This window comes from Mustela lutreola, chromosome 5 (assembly GCF_030435805.1).
Source record: "Mustela lutreola isolate mMusLut2 chromosome 5, mMusLut2.pri, whole genome shotgun sequence".
Taxonomy (NCBI): domain Eukaryota; kingdom Metazoa; phylum Chordata; class Mammalia; order Carnivora; family Mustelidae; genus Mustela; species Mustela lutreola.
The window spans coordinates 155,829,756-155,845,563 of NC_081294.1; the positions used below are offsets into that span (position 1 = coordinate 155,829,756).

General features: G+C 36.5%; 1 pseudogene; it reads right to left on the minus strand.

The window, feature by feature from the left end:
- Positions 1-805: 805 nt before the first annotated feature.
- LOC131831230 (olfactory receptor 2L8-like) lies at positions 806-1,380 on the minus strand (annotated as a pseudogene).
- Positions 1,381-15,808: the final 14,428 nt, after the last annotated feature.

Here is a 15,808-nt window from a genome sequence, read left to right on the forward strand (position 1 = left end):
ATTGCTGAGGCTAAGACTTCCAGTCCAATGTCGAACAACAATGGTGAGAGTGGACATTCCTGTTGTGTTCCTGACATTAGGGGAAAGGCTCTTTTTTTTTTTTTTTCATTGAAAATGATATTCACTCCCAGCCTTTAATATGTGACTAATGATATTGAGCTATTTTCCCTCTATTCCAGTACATGGAGGGATCTTTTCAAGATGCTATGTTTTCTCATGGTGTGTTTCAGCAACTATTAAGAGGATCGTATGGTTCTTGTTCTTTCTTATATTAATGTGGTATATCACACAGATGGGTTTGTTGATATTGAAGCATTCCTGCAGACCAGTAGTTAATCCCTCTTGGTCATCTTGAATAATCCTAATGTACTCTTGGATCCTTTTGGCTACTATTTTTGTGAGAATGTTTACACTCATGTTCATCATGGATATTGGCTTACAATTCTCCTTTATGGTGGTGTGTTTGTCTGCTTTGGGGTTCCAGGTTATGCTGGCCTCTTAGAATGAATTTGGAAGGTTTGTTGGCATAAAATTGCCTATAATATTGTCTTTTTCAATTTTTATTTTTTAACCTCTTTTCGGTGTTTCAGAATTCATTGTGTATGCAACACACCTAGTACTTCATGCAATACATGCCCTCCACAATACCTACCATTTATTTCTATTTCTATAGGGTTGATTTTGACCTCTCCTCTTTCATTCATGATTTTGTGTGGTTTCTCTCTTTTTGATAAGTCTGATTAAGGGTTTCTCAATCTTATTAATTCTTTCAAAGAACCATCTCTTTGTTTCAATGATACATATACTAACATCTAGATATTGTTTTCTCCTTTATCATTTCTCTCCACCTGCTGGATTTTGGCTTTCTTGGCAATACCACAGTGATATAGGAGCTTCAGGTCATATAGGCCTCCTTCCTCTCTTCTGTTGACCACATGCAGCAGATGGCATGGACAACCAGGCCATAGGAACATGCAATGCCAATGAAAGGAAACACAAGGAAGAGGACGATGCTAACAAACATTGTGTACTCATAGACCCAGTTGTCCATGCAGGCCAGAGTCAACATGGATGGAACATTACAAAAGAAATTGTTGATGGCACTGGATCTATAATGAATACAGAAATCATATGCAGTGTGGGCACGTTGCATATGAGTCGGTTGAGTCCATGACCCACGATCCTCTTATGATCACCACACACTCTTTTGCTTATACAAATAGCATAGTGTAGAGAAAAGCAAATTTCTGCATAATCATCATAGGCTACAGAGGTCAATAATAATACTTCTGCATCAGATACATTAATGAAGAAGAAACTACGAATTGCTCACCTGATGAAAGAAATAGACTTGTTTCCAGAGAGATAATCAGAAACCATCTTGAAGATAATACTGGAGATGTAGTTCAGGTCCATGAGGGAGCTGATTAAGTAGAAAATAAATGGGTGTGTGGAGATGGGTGTCTAGGATGATGAGGATTATCATAGACAGGTTACCAAACAGAGCCAATAGGAAAAGGAGTAAACTGAGAAGAAGAAGAAGAAGAAAAAAGTCAATTCTTGATGGTGTGAATAACCCCAATAAGAAGAGATTAGTTGAAGTTTGTTTAATATATTTCATGGTATATTAATTTAGTTTTCCCTAAAGGGCAACACATATTAAGTACAGAAAAAACAATCTCTTATTAATTCATTACTTTAGTTCTACTGTGTTTTATTCAGAACACATTGCAGCTCTTAAAAAATTAACACATATTTTGAAAAAAAAAATCCTCATAGTTAACATCTTAATGACAGTTCCAGGAAGTCAATAAGGTGGATGAGTGGCAGGCTGAGATGACATCAGGTCACAGGAGTAGAGCTCGATAATTATCAAACCATTCCAAATAACTACAAATCCAACAGGAGATCTAAGAGAAGAGCAGCAATTCTAGAAACAGAAATTGACCTCTTTCTGAAAGGTACCCCACAAGAGGCAGATCCAGGGAGACTCACCTTCCTTCTCTGGAGGCAAGAATCTGCTGGGTTTGGAGACTCCAAATAGGCCTGTGTTCCAGAGACAGAAATGCTTGGTCACAGGCAGGGAGAGCTCCGAGTGAGACTGGAGACCAGGGAGACGGTAGTGACTGATGACTTTTCTCCGGAGGCACACTGAGGAGTGGGGTCCTGAGTTTTTGGCTCCTTCTGGGCTAGACACTGGGAGGCCACCATTTTCTTTCCTATCCTCCAGGGCTCTATGGAAAGCATTCAGGGAACAAAAGCTCCCGAGACAGAACCCAAGCACATTACATAGCCTGTCCCCTGGCAAGTGGGGCACAATACCACCTCAGGCAAAGACATTTGAGAATTATTACAACAGGACCATACCGCAGAAAATTAGCAAGAAAATCTAGCCAAGACCAAGCTCATGGATCAAAGAAAGCAAGGAAATTCCAGAGGAGGGGAAAGCAAAGCATGGAACTCATAGCTTTCTCCCCATGATTCCTTAGTCTCGCAAAGTTAATTATTTTTTTCAAATTTCATTTTTTGTCTTATTCTATTTTTTTAACTTTTAGTCTTTAATCTTTTAACATTTTTTAAATAGTTTTCTTAACAATACCTTTCTTAAAAAATTAAACATTCATTATTACAGTCATATTTTACCTATCATTGTATCTAACTTTACTTTATGTATACATACAGTATTTTTTTCTATGAAATCTTGAGATACAACTTCTTCTAATAGATCAAAATATACGCTAAATCTAGCACAGGGATTTGTTCTAGTCTCCAGCCTGAACAAATTCTCTTCACTTTCTTTTTCCTTCTTTCCCAACTATCTTATCACCTCCTTATTTAGATTTATTTTTTCTAATTTTCATGTTTGAAGTCGTATTCCATCCCTTCATTGAATTTACCCTTATTTGTGTGTGTGTGTGTGCATGTATTTTTTAAATTTATTTTTTATTTTCAGCATAACAGTATTCATTATTTTTGCACCACACTCAGTGCTCCATGCAATCCGTGCCCTCCATAATACCCACCACCTGGTACCCCAAACTCCCACCCCCCACCCCTTCAAAACCCTAAGATTGGTTTTCAGAGTCCATAGTCTGTCATGGTTCACCTCCCCTTCCAATTTACCCCACCTCCCTTTTCCTCTCTATCTCCCCATGTCATCCATGCTATTTGTTATGCTCCACAAATAAGTGAAACCTTATGATAATTGACTCTCTCTGCTTGACTGATTTCACTCAGCATAATCTCTTCCAGTCCCGTCCATGTTGCTACAAAAGTTGGGTATTCGTCCTTTCTGATGGAGGCATAATACTCCATAGTGTATATGGACCACATCTTCCTTATCCATTCATCCATTGAAGGGTGTCTTGGTTCTTTCCACAGTTTGGTGACCGTGGTCATTGCTGCTATAAACATTGGGGTACAGAAGGCCCTTCTTTTCACGACATCTTTATCTTTTGGGTAAATACCCAGGAGTGCAATTGCAGAGTTATAGGGAAGCTCTATTTTTAATTTCTTGAGGAATCTCTACTTCTTTTTACCCCCTTACTTCCTCCCTTGATTTGCGATCTCTTCTGATTTGATTAATGTACATTTTTCTGGGGTCTTTGCTACCCTTTTATTTTATTCTCCCGTTCATATATTCCTATATGGATAAAGTGACAAAGCAGAAAAACTAAGCATAAAAAAAAGAGGCAGTACCAAATGCTAGGGACCTAATCAATACAGACATTGGTAATGTGTCAGATATACAGTTCAGAATGATGATTCTCAAGGTGCTAGGTGGGCTTTTAAAAGGCATGGAAGTATTAGAGAAACCTTGTCTGGACAAATAAAAGCCCTTTCTGGAGAAATAAAAGAGCCAAAAGAACCAAAATCTAACCAAGCTGAAATTTGAAAAAACAAAACAAAACAAAACAAAACAAAACAAAACAAAAACCAAATAAACTAACAAACCAACAAACAAAAAGCCACCATTAATGTGGTGCAATAAAAAATTTAGGCTCTTACTGCTAGGAAAAATGAAGCAGGAGAGAGAATTAGTGATATAGAAGACCAAATGATGGAGAATAAAGAAGCTGAGCAAAAGTGAGACAACTACTGGACCACAAGGGTAGAATCAGAAAGATAAGTGATACCATAGGATGAAACAATATTAGAATAATTGGGATTCCAGGAGGAGAACAAAGACAGAGGAGTGAAGAAGGCATACTGCAGTGAATTATTATAGAGAATTTCCCTAATATGGCAAAAGGAATAAACAATGTCCACAATAGCCAAACTATGGAAAGAACCTAGATGTCCATCAACAGATGAGTGGATAAAGAAGATATGGTATATATGTACAGTGGAATACTATGAAACCAGCAAAAGAAATGAAATCTTGCCTTTTGCAAGGATGTGGATGGAACTAGAGGGTATCATGATGAGTGAAATAAGTCAATCAGAGAAAGACAATTATCATATTATCTCCCTGATATGAAGAATTTGAGAGGCAAAGTGGGGGGTTTGGAGAGTAGGGAAGGAAAAAATGAAACAAGATGGGATCAGGAGGGAGACAAACAACAAGAGATTCTTAATCTCACACAACAAACTGAGGGTTGTTGGGGGGGGGAGTGATTAGATAATGGACATTGGGGATGGTATTTGCTATGGTGAGTGTATGGAGTGTGTAAACCTTGTGATTCACAGACCTGCAATGCCGGGTCTAACGATACTTTATATGTTATTAAAAAAAGGAAAAAAAAAAGTTTACCCTATCAAGGACCAAAAAACAAAAAACCTTGCATAATTTAAGTTATTATCAACATCATCTATTATACTTCTTAAGTTTGCATCATAGGGCAATGTAAATGCATAAATTATAGACCCATACTTGAATGTATTTTATGACACTTAGGCAGTGATTTTTTCTTTTATGATTAAGTCTTAAGATTTCTGAAACTATAGTAGCCTATCAGGTCACACTTTAGATATATATCCTTTTGGATTGTTCATTTGTTTGTTTTGATGGCAAGACTTATTCTCTACTTCTTTCTCCCCCAGAAATCTACAATGAAGGGCTATTTACAACTATAAATTATAGGAAGCAGATGCCATCCTCATCACTCACTATTCAAATGCTTTAAAGAAACTCCATTCCTGGCAATTTTCTCTAAAATTATATTATAGCTACTGGTCTCTGCTTACACTCTTTGAAGAGGTCTGTATTGTTCTTCTGCTTCTCAATAATTATATAACAGTATGCATGGCTTTATGGCACCTTTTCTTATTCCGCTTGACCTCTTGCTTTTGTGTATTTAAATCTCTTTCCATTTTTTTGGTAAGTGTGAGTTTAGCTCTTATATGTACCATAATCTCTCATAAAACTCAAGTAACATAACAATAAATAAGTATATTTTCATAAGTTTAAGTAAAGTGGGAAAGAGAGTAGAAGGTGGAATCAGGGATGGAAAGGTTAAGGACATTTTGGGGGAAGAAATTTGAAGGAACAGACACTTAAAAGTAGTAGGAGGAATGGCATTTTGAGAATAATCTACATAGGAAGGATTGGAAGGAATCTTCTCCAGAAGGAATAACACCAGTGAGTAAAGCCCAACATATTATGCCTACAAAGGATTGTAAGGCTTCAGTCTCTCATACTTCTCTAGGACCAAAGCCATCAGAATATTGAAGAAGTTTTTCTATGAAACACACACACACACACACACGTATGTACACTGAATTAAAAATGATTAACATAAGTGCGTGGCGATGGGTATTAAAGAGGGAACATATTGCATGGAGCACTGGATGTAGTGCATAGACAATGAAGCTTGGAACACTGTAAAAATAAAATTAAATTTAAAAAGATGAAGGCAAGAAGCTTCCAAAAAAATCTGATGTCTCCAGAGAAATATGATAATTTGCTAAATCCAAAGAAAAATGCCACGTGTCATATAAAATGAAGTGCCAAATAACAATAAAAACCTTTTGTAAATTAATGATAATAACCAATATAATAAATTTAATAAAAACTCAAAAGATAAACTGATGAAAATCGACCAGAAAGCAACACTGAAACACAGAATTTGACACTTAAGACAGATAAGAGATGAGAGGAATAATATAAGATGATCCAACATACACATATGGACATTTCTGCAAATGCATATGACATTCTGTAAATGCATCTTAATATAGATGGCAAATAGATGCAAACATTTATATATTAAATTTGTATTAAGAAGAATCCTATCTTAACACAAAATACTTTAGGCAGCAATTATGAAATAAAAAAGTTTTTTAACTGCTCAAAATTAAATAGAAAGTAAAAGAAAAAATAAAAAAGCTATTAATTAAAAATCTACTATAGATGAAACAGAGTCAAGAATATATACATGTTATTTATGCCTCAAGAAATTGGTTTAGTGCTTCTATATTTTCATTTCAAGATATTTCTTGTTTCCTCTCATTTCCTCTCATTTTCAGTCTTAATCAAAGAATCGATTAAGACTTCTCTTATTCCCTGCAACAATACAACTTTAATCCATACTGTAGAGAATACACATGTTACTTCCAGATCCTCTCAATGAATTCTAATCCATGTCCTGCCCCGACACAAAAGTTGTCCTAGGTGTTTTTCCTTGCAAAGATCAACCTCCTCTTGATTATCTACTCTGTAAATTGTTTTGTAAATGTATATATTCAGTTTATTGCTGCATCATAATAAGGAAGTTCCTCTAACTAAGGTCATTTATAATTTGCATATTACCATTTTTAATTTAGTTTAATGACATTTAATAAGAATTATCAATATTACATATACTCTTTTTCCTATGTTTCTCATATTCCTATTCAATTGCAAACAGAATTTGAAAACCATCTCACTTTATTGATTTACATATTAGCAGAATAAAGGGATTTTTCAAATACAGGATCATTATGATAAAGATTAAAAGTGAATTCCATGTGATGAGAAGTAATTTGTTAAAAACTATACAGTAATCCAGTGGCAAATCTGGAAATGTGTCCTCTAGATACCAGACAATGTAGAATTTTCTTCTGGAGCAAAATAATCTAAAAATAAAATCATTTGGATGACTAAATAAGTCTGGTCACAATTAGTTTTGTTTGATTATTGCATAGTTGCAACAAGAATGTGCATTTATCAAAGAATTTTCTATAGTTTTGCCTAAAACTTTATAAGAAATCTGAGACTAATTTTTTATAATCATCTGAATGTAGAAAAAGAAATTGCTACCAGTTTTCATATAAATTTGCATTGCTTCTTCACTTTCAAGAACTCTGTCATACTTTCATGTGAACTTTGCCAAAATAAACTTCTTTACTCACCTATAGGGGAAGAGTTCTCTAAAAGACCTCTCAGACCTTTTCCTCCAGGACTACCTTGAACCTACTGGCTGAAAAATGTCTACCTTTGTTCTTTGAAAAATGTGTTCATACTTGTATCTCTTTGTCTGTAGATAATAATTATTTTGCATTGCTATCTATCATCTAGATTTTACAATATTGTGAAATGACGTTCCTAGAATTAATCTGATTACTGAGGGGAGAATCCTCTGGTCTCAAGCCAAGCACAGGTACCTACAGTACCTCTGCAATGTCATAGATGGTATTTTTCATGCCCTCTAGTAATTCCAAAGCAGAATGTATAAAAAAGAGCAAACAGTACAGAGTTCAGAATGCTTTAGTGACTTAGGAATTAATGCTCTTTTAAAAAATTTAAACAATATGTATTTTTATTTGTTTTGATGGTTTAGAGCTTGTGATCCTAAGGATTTTATTGTATAGGGAGATAAAAAATGCACAGTATTTGGATTTGCATTTATCTGTGTGCATCTATATATACCTTCATGAAATATCACAACAGTGAATCAGCACTGATAAACAGGTAAGTAGGTAGGTAGGTATATAGAGAAATATCCAATTTATCAGTATATACTTTGACTTTGGATTCGGATTGAAGAGAAGTTTATTTTTCTTTATTGCAAATCATGCTGCAGAATATTAGAGCCAATGCTAGGTCTAGTGCTAGCTGTCACTTATTAGAAATGTAAACTTGGATTACTGAATTCAACTCTCTGAGCCTTTACCTCATCAGTAGAGCAGATCAAAATCCTGAGATATGATCTCACAGTTCTTAGAATGGCTAATATCAATAACTGAACAAAATGGTTGTTGCAGAGAATGTAGAGAAAACACAACACTTGGGCACCACTGATGGGGATATAAATTAGTACAGCCATTATGGCAAGTAGTATAGAAGTTCTTCAAAAAGTTAAAAGTACCATATGTTCCAACAATCCCACTTCTGGATATATACCCAAAGGAAATACATTATATGAAATCAAACTTGAAGCTATACTTTACTCTTATAATCATTATTACAGCGTGATTCACAATGGATAAAATATGGAAATTAATTTTACATATTCATTGCTAAATAAATGGAATAATGAAATAACAGCAACATGGATGGACCCGGAGGATATTAAGAGAAGTGAAATAAGAAAGACACAGAAAGATAAACACTTTATAATTACCATTATATATTAAATCTAATAGTCAGTGTTTAAAAGTGAAGAGTAGATGGGCAATTGTCAGTGACTAAAGGCAGGGAGAAAAGGGGAGATGTGAGTCAAATGGTTAAGTTTCCAGTATACATGTTGAATAAGTTCTCTTTACAACAATTTATATATAGTTAATAACAGTGCATATCTGAAACTTTCTGCTACTGTATTCTCACCAGTTGGTAGTATTCTTACACACACACACACACAAACACACACACAAGCTAGGTGGATTGGTGGATATGCACTTTGTAGTGTTTATTGTAAAGTGTAAGTATCTTAAATGAACCTGTGCACCTTACATATATAACATTTTTGTCAATTATACCTAAATAAATATGAAAAAAAAAATATGACAAGACTGAATGGGATAATTTATACTGGATATGTCAAATCTGAGTTGCGTGAGTGACCCAGGCACAGTAGCTGTGATATTTTTTACCATCTTCACCATCGCCATTGAAATTAACATAGTTACCATCATACTTTCTTATCCATAAACATGTCATCCTTGGGATTCTCAGGGACATTGTTCTGAAAAAGTTAGTAAACTCACTGATTTTTACAAAGAATCCTACTTTGCTATCACAGATGTAACTATTACTGAACAAGGAAGTTAGTGACAAGCAAATAAAATTTTATTTTATTTTTTAATTTTAATTTGTAAAAATTTAACTTTTCTTAAAAGATTGTATTTATTTATTTGGCAGAGAGCACAAGAAAAGGGAGCAGGAGAGAGATAAGTAAGCACCCCACCAATCAGAGAGCCAGATGCAGGGCTCAGTATCAGGACTAGGGAATATGAGCAGAGACTAAGGTAAGTTTACCTGATTTAGCCACCAGACACCCCAAAGACAATTAAAAAAATTAAATACAGAAAGGAGTACAACTGGGCAAAATTTGTGTCAAAAAAAAATTCCTATCATTTTGCGCCCACCCATCTCCTTCATATATGGGGATGTCCATAGATGGACAAAGAAAGTTTGTATTTTTGAGTAAAGATTCCAAGTATGCAAAAAACATTAATACTGATGCAAAGAAATAAAAACAAAAGATAACCAAGGCAGAGGAAGGTGTTTAAGCTCTTCTTGACCTGTTGGAATGGTGGTAACAGAGTGACTTGAGGTGGAATCTGTGGGGAAGTAGGGGGAACCAAATTTGACCATTTTAAAAAAAAAAAGGGTGGGAATCTTTACAATCAATCCCTGGATGTAGAAAAGTTCTCCAAATCAGTACCTGGCACCTCTCCAACAAACAAAGGGCTAGAAAATCTCTTGGATTATCTCAACAATCAGCCCTTTTCCTCCATGGCCTGTGGGTGGGGTGGGCTTCAGGACCGAACTTGGGCTGGGTCTACTGTGGGGGACTGCTCAGGCTGACATGTCCCCCTCTTCTGCAGCCTAGGCTTCCTGCTCCAGGGCACCCTGGGCTCACAACTGAAGCACCCTTAAAGGCAGCCGAGTCGGCCACGGCCTCCTGGACCTCCTCCTAGGCCTTGCTGGGCTCTTTGGGGGCCTTGGTGTCCTCCACAGTGGGTGGTTTCTCAGGCTGAGGTCAGACTCCTGGGGCTTGGCATCCTGCGGGTCTCCCCCTTACGCCCTCCTTCCCTGGCGCTCAACCTCATCTGCTGCCCCCTCCTCCCATGTCGCCCCCTACCTGCTTGGTGCCCCGGCATGCTCTCTGTAGGTCGTGCCCATCTCTGGGGCAGCTGGAGTGATGTCCTAGGTAGCCTGGTCTTCCTGGCCTTAGAGGGAGGCTCCTGCTGCGCTGGTGGCTCCATGTGCCTTCCTGCTGCCTTCTTGCTCTTCCTGAAGGAGAACCTGCTCCTCCCGAAAGGCTTCTCTAAGAAAATGTGTTTCTTTCTGTTTCTGGGCTCTTGCTGCTGGCCGAGGGTGCGGACGGTCTGTGGCCTTGGGGGAGACATCAAGGAGGCATTGGAGGTGGCCTCCCCTTCAGCAACTGCAGCCTAGCCCCTCCTGGCGGCCTTGCCCCCATGGACGCCTCCTTCTCCTCCAGGCTGGCCTGGCTTGGGGGCAGTGGTGGCTCCTCCTTCTGGGCAACATGGGGGACACTGCCCTGCTCAAGGTGGACGTTGGCTCCTCCAGGTTGGGGCCACACCGCTGCCATTGGCCTACAACTCATCCTTGGAGCCAGGCTTGGCAGCCACGGGAGAGACAGCGCCTTTACCTGCCGGCCATGGGTCCTCCAATGGGAAATGGAAAGGGTGCATGAGAGCGCCGAGAATAATGCACAACTAGAGATGATGGAGGAAGCTTAGTCTTTTTATAAGGTGTATTTTGTGAGGCAGATTTACAACACTAAAGGTCTTGATTAAGAAGGAAGAAGGAAAAAGCAAAACAAAACATCAATACCCACATTTTAAAAAGATCCTAGTCTTAGGAGTTAATTTAAACCATAGGAACTTTTCAGTTATCTCATGTTAGCTGTACCAGTGATAATATGTATGTTTCAAGTTCAGTTATTTTTCTAAAAATCCCTCAGTTCCGACAAATTCTCACAGTTGCAGGTTCATTTGCATTTATTTATTCTCTGTATATTTTGTCAGAGAGAATTATTATTATTTAAAGTGACCATATTTACATGAGTATAGAATGAAGTGTAGACCTTAGTTTAATTTACTATAAACCTAGAAAAGAAGTACATTGATGGACGTAGATACCAGTCATTGATTAAAATATCAATTCCCCTGTACCTACTACCATTTTAGAGTAGATCATAGGTTACAACACCAATTCATTCAAGCATTCTATAATGTTTTGTTTAAGGTTTAAAGAGAGTTTTATTTTTTTAAACACAAGTAAGTAACAATTATTTACTTTTTAACATTTAATTATATATCTATATGAACACATGAAATATATTACATATATAAAGTATATCTTTTAAATTGACTTTAGTCAAATAAAATTTTCCTTTGAATTGTTGTGAATTCAATGCTTAAATGTATCAATTGTTAATTCTAGTCTTTTATTAAAATAGTTTCTTTATTAATTCCAATCAAAATTATCTTAGGCATTTAAATGATAAATAAAAATAAAGATACCGAAAGACATGTATGCTATACTGTCTTGCATAGTTACAAACTTACTGGTCTCTAGAGCTGACATTGGTCCTCCCTTCATCCTATCAATGAAGTCATTTTTCTGAATAGACTTCTTTGAATATTGTTCAGACCAGTGCGTATACTTTTCTCTCATTCCTGCTCTTGACATTCTAGGTGACTCCATACAGACTAAACAGGAATCATGATTTCCACACATCTTTCGGAGATTAAGGAAAATACTTGTTGTTTTATTTGTATATTCACTTGAGAATGTCCACCTAGACATCAATAAGGTGGAAATACCCATTGCTCATCATGTCCCTAGGACAAAGCTTAGAAATGAGTTCTGATAATTTGTGTAGCTGTTTTAATAGTTGAGTTAAAGTTTATTCATAGGGTAAACAAATATATTTATTTAGACATTTTGAATATAGTGTTTCTCATATATAAATCCTTTCTGTGTATTGGGTAATAACTCTTTATTGGATATATCATTTGCAAATATCTTCTCCCCTTCTTCTGTTAATTGCTCCCTTTGCTGTGCAGAAGCTTTTGATCTTGAGAAAGAATATTTTATTTTTGCTTTTGCTTTTGTTCTCCTTGCCTTCACAGATGTGTCTCACAAGAAGTTGCTGTGGTTGAGGTTGAATAGATTGCTGCCTGGGTTCTCCTCTAGGATTTTGAAGGATTCCTGTCTCACATTGAGGAATTCATCCATTTTGAATTTATTGTTGCATATGGTGTAAGAGAAAGGACCCGTGTCATTCTTCTGCATGCAACTGTCCAATTTTCCTAGCATCCTTTGTCAAAAACACTGGAATTTTTTCCAATTGGGTATTCTTTCCTGCTTTTTCAAAGATTAATTGCCCATAGATATAAGGGTTTATTTCTGAGGTCTCTATTCTATTCCATTGAGCTATGGGTCTGTTTTTATGTCACGACTATGCTGTTTTGATGATTACAGCTTTGTAAATAACTTGAATTCAGGCACTGCAATGCCCCTAGCTTAGGTCTTCTTGTTCAACAATCCCCTAGCAATTTGTAGTCCTTTCTGGTCCATGTAAATTTTAGGATTGTTTGTTCTAGCTCTGTGAAAAATGCCGAGGGATTTTGATAGGGAATTTGTTGAATGTGAAGATTGCTTTGGGGCAGCATAGACATTTCCACAGTGTTTTTTTTAATTTTATTTTTCTTTTCTTCCAATCAATGAGCATGGAAGTTTTTCCATCTCTTTATGTCATCCTCAGTTTCTTACATAAGCATTCTGTGGTTTCTACAGTAGGGATCCTTTCCTCTTTGATTAGTTTTAGTCCTAGGTATCTTTTGGGCTTGGGCGCTATAGGAAATAGAATTGAAACCCTAATTTCTCTTTCTTCATTCACATTGCTAGTGAATAGAAAAGCAAGAGATTTCTGTGCATTGATTTTTGAATCCTGCAGGCTGCTGAATTGGTGTATGAGTTGGAGTAATTTAGGGATGCACTCTTTTGGGCTTTCCACATAAAGTATATTGTCATATACAGAGAGTGAGAGTTTGACTTCTTTGACAAGTCAAATCCCTTTTGTTTTTGTTGTACAAATGCTGAGGCAAGGACTTCTAATAATCCGTTGAGCTAAAGTGTTGAGAGTGGGCATCCCTCTCATGTTCCTGACCATAAGGGAAAAGCCCTCAGGTTTTTCCCATGGAGAATGACATTTGTTGTGGGCTTTTCATAAATGGCATTTTTTGATAGGAGATATGTTCCTTCTAACCATATATTATGAAGAGTTTTAATCTGGAAAGAATGTTGTATTTTGCCAAACGATTTTTCTGCATCAGTTGAGAGGATGATATGTTTTTTGTCATTCTTCTGTTAATAAGAACTATCACATAAATAGACTTGTCAATGCTGAACCTTCCTGGCATCCCAGGAATTCACCTCCCCCATCGTGAATAACTCTTTTAATGTTCTATGGGATCTTATTGGCTAGTATCTTGTTGAGTATTTTGGCATTCGTGTTCATCAAGGTTATTGGTCTATAATTCTTTTTGATGGGGTCTTTGTCTGCTTTTGGGATCAAGGTAATGTTGGCCTCATAAAATGAGTTTGGAAAGTATTGATCCACTTCTAATTTTTGGAAACAGCTTCAGTAAAAGAGGCATGGTTTATTCTTTCAATATTTGGTAGAATCCCCCCAAGGAAGCTATCAGGCCCTGGATTCTTGTGTTTTTTTGGGGGGGATATTTTTGATTATTGCTTCAATTCCCTTGCGGATTATGGGACAGGTTATCTATTTCTTCCTGTTTCACACTTGATAGATTATAAGTTTCCAGGAATGCATCCGTTTCCTCCAGATGGCCTAATTTGTTGGCATATTGTTGCTGATAATATGTTCTAACAATTCTCTATTTCTTTTACATTGGTTGTGATATCTCCCCTTTCTTTCATGATTTTATTAATTTGTGTCCTGTACCTTTTCTTTTTGGCTAAGTCTGGCCAGAGGTTGATCGGTCTTATTAATTCTTTAAGAGAACCAGCTTCTAGTTTTGTTGGTGACCTCTACTGTTCTTCTAGTTTCTGTTTCTTTGATTTCCGCTTTAATCTTTATTCTTTCTCTTCTCCTGCTTGGTTTCAGCTCTATTTTCTGTTTTTTCTCCAGGTGTAAAGTTAGCTTGTGCATTTGGGATTTTTCTATTTAATTTTTTTAGATAGCCTTGGATGGTTACGTTATTTGGTCCCTCTAAGGACCAACATTTCAGTATCCCATAAGTTTTGAAACATTGTGTTTACATTTTCATTAATTTCAATAAATTGTTTAATTTCTACTTAAATTTCGTGGTTGACACAATCATTCCTTAGTGGGATGCTCTTTAAAATCCAAGTGTTTGAATTCATTCCAAATTTCCTCTTGTGATTTAGTTCCAGTTTCAATACACTACTGTCTGAAAACATGCAGGGGGAACATCTCAAACTTTTAGTATTGGTTGAGACCTGATTTGTGACCCAGTATGTGACTTTTTTCGTTTGTTTTTTAGTAATGTTGTTTGCCTCCATACAATGCATCATTAGTTTTTGATGTTATGTTTCAAGATTCATGGTTTACATATAACACCCATTGCTCCTTGCAACACACACTCTCCTTAATACCCTCCACCAGGCTCACATATACTTCTAACTCCCCCCAAAAACCTGTTTATTTCTGAGTCAAGAGAAACTTATGGTTTGTCTCCCTGTCTTATTTCCCCCAATTCACTTTTCTCTTCCTTCTTCTAATGTCCTCCATGATATTCCTATGTTCCACAATTAAGTGAAATCATATAAGAAACTTTCTCTGCTTGACTTTTTCCCTCAGCATAAAATCCTCCAGTCCCAACGATGTTGATAAAAGATTGGTTATTCTTCATTTCTGATGGCTAAGTAACACCCCATTGTATATATGGACCATATCTTCTTTATCCATTCATCCGTTGAAGGGCATCTTGGCTCCTTCCACAGTTTGGTTAATGTGGTCATTGCTGCCATGAACTTGTGGGTACATATGGTCCTTCTTTTCACTACATCTGTATCTTTGTGGTAAATACACAGTAGGGCAATTGCAGGGTTATTGGATAGCTCTATTTTTAATTTTTTGAGGAGTCTTCAGATGGTTTTCCAAAGTGGCTGCACCATCTTTCATTCCACCAACAGTGTTAGAGGGTTCCCCTTTCTTCACTACCTCTTCAAGATTTTTTTGTTACTTCCCTTGTTAATTTCTGCCATTCTAATTCGTGTAATGTGGTATCTCAATGTGATTTTGATTTAAATTTTCCTGATTGTTAATGATGATGAGCATTTTTACATATGTCTGTTATATATTTGTATATCTTCATTATAGAACTGTCTGTCAAGTCTTCGGCTCTTTTTTTTTTTTTTTTTTGACTTAATGATCTGCCTTTTGGGTGTTGAGTTTAATAATTCTTTATAGATCTTCAGTTTCAGCCCTTTGTCTCTATTGTCATTTGTTAATGTCTTCTCCCATTCTGTGGGTTGCCTCTTTGTTTTGTTGACTATTTCCTTTGATGTGCAGAAGCTTTTGATCTTGATGAAGTCCAAAAAGTTAATTTTCAGTTTAGTTTTTCTTGTCTTTGCAGATGTGTCTTGAACAAATTTGCTGTGGCCGATGTCAAAGAGGTTACTGCCTATGTTCTATTTTAG